Raw genomic sequence first — 2,039 nt, forward strand, 5'->3', positions numbered from 1 at the left:
GGGGGAACCATGGGACATCGTGTGCCAGCGCTGTAAACCCACGAGCGCCCCACAACCCGAGCCAGGAGCGCAGTCCCGGATCCCCCTCACGGCAAAAGGGCATCCCAGCACCCAGGGAGGTACCAGGGAAAGTCACTGAGACGATTCAGAGGGATTTGGATACAAAGACAGGCTTCACAGACCACAGCTTGAATCCAGAAGAGAGACCGAGCGCGCTATAATATCATAAACACGAACACGGAATGATTATTTTGTGTTCCTCACAAGGGCTGCATGAGAGAGCACCCAAGGCAACTTCCATTTAATGGGTTTAAAACCAAAGGAGGTAGTTTTGTCATTAAACGGTGGAACTCCCTCTCAGGAGGCTGCAAAAGCCAAAAGTAAAAAGGGATTTTTACTTACAAAAAAAGTAAAGTTTTACTTTCCAGTAAAGTTTGTCCTGGACAAACTTACCAGGACAGGTCTACCAGGAGCCATCATGGACTACCAGGCCTTACCCTCGAAGGTGCAGTACGCTGGTACTGCGCATGAGGTACTACTCGTGGAAAAGAAGTAAGAACAGCTTTAGCCCTCGCAAGGACCGAGTCAGAAAAATCTCACCCAAAACTTAAAAAAAACGCAGCAAAAAAGCAGATGAGAACACCACCCCGTGTACGATGCCCTCCACAACCACTCCGGCTCGCTCCCTCTAAATTTGCCAGACGGGGCAGAAAAGGAAGGAAAGAGCTTTTCTTTTGGAAGGAGCTTTTCTTTTCAACCGCTTTTCTCCTCGGTAAGGCTGGGCACAGGGCTGTATCCCACTTTCGCCTTTTGGAAAGCTCAGCTCTCCGATAATAACGAGCGTCTCAAGGCAAGAGACTCAGCAGAACACACCTGGCCTGCACACCAAAGCGACGGCTCCCGTGAATAACCCCAAGAGAAGGTCCCTCAGTGGAGGGACAGGACATCTTCCCACGTTGCTGGACCGTACTAACCTGGATCAACAAATTCAGGATGACGTGGCAGAAGGGGAGCAGAGCTAGCGCCGCCTTACTAGCCCAAAAGAGGAGAATTCAGCAACGCCAGGATGTGCCGAGACACGCCGGAGCACGGCCGCCTTCCTCAGCAGGCGCTGCCGAGGTATTAATCGCCAAGTTTCTCAAGTTTAATCCATCTTTCTTTCACCCCCAATTAAAAAAAAAAAAAGAAAACCTCTATTTTAATATTCTGAGCTCAGCGTTTGCAGAGGCAACAAGGACAGCCAGATAAAATAACTGGAGTTTTTTGGGTGAGGATTCAATCCATCACAAAACTTTTCAGATAAACTCCTCAAGAACCGATCCCGGCTATTCTGCTGCCGGCAGCACCTTCTGCAACACGAGATTTACAGTAACGACAGTGAATTCCTCCGAGGCTGAGCTAGGAGCCTGCCGCACCATCTGCGGCGCAGACATCCGAGAAGAAAATCCCAATTTACAGACCCGCTTGGCCCTGGCTTTGGTCAGGCAACACAACTGGTTCCTCAGTATCCTCAAGCCTGCGCTAAAGGCAATCGGGTCTCGACGTCTCTATGGAAGAAGTTGTTTAAGGCCCAGAAAGCACCAGAGAAATGTAACATGTTGTTAATTAACCCCAGGGTGAATCTCTGTTTTCATCCTCGCTACCAAAGCCAAGTTGCGGCCTGGATTTCAGATGTGATGCAAACACATGGGGAGACAACGTGGAAAAATCAAGAGGCTTAATCACACAGGGGGGGCGGAGGGGGGTAGCAAAGAGCAGGGGCAGCACGGCAAAGGCGGAACAGAAAAGCGAGAGGAAGCCCGAGGCCAGACGGGCCACGGGGTCTTACAGAGCCAGCACGGACCCCACGCACGGGACCGAAGAGACCCAGTAGCATCACTGGGACGTCACCCAAATCCCAAGCCCCCTCCACCAGCGCTTGCACCCCTCTTACCCCACATCCCCTTCCCCACAGTGGGGGACCCCCTCTGCCCCACTCCTCTCTGCTTTTCCTCTCTCCCGCCCCACAGACCCCCCACCATTGCTTCCCCACACCCACG

The sequence above is a fragment of the Aptenodytes forsteri genome, unplaced genomic scaffold, assembly GCF_000699145.1.
Source record: "Aptenodytes forsteri isolate BGI_AS27 unplaced genomic scaffold, ASM69914v1 Scaffold52, whole genome shotgun sequence".
Taxonomy (NCBI): Eukaryota; Metazoa; Chordata; class Aves; order Sphenisciformes; family Spheniscidae; genus Aptenodytes; species Aptenodytes forsteri.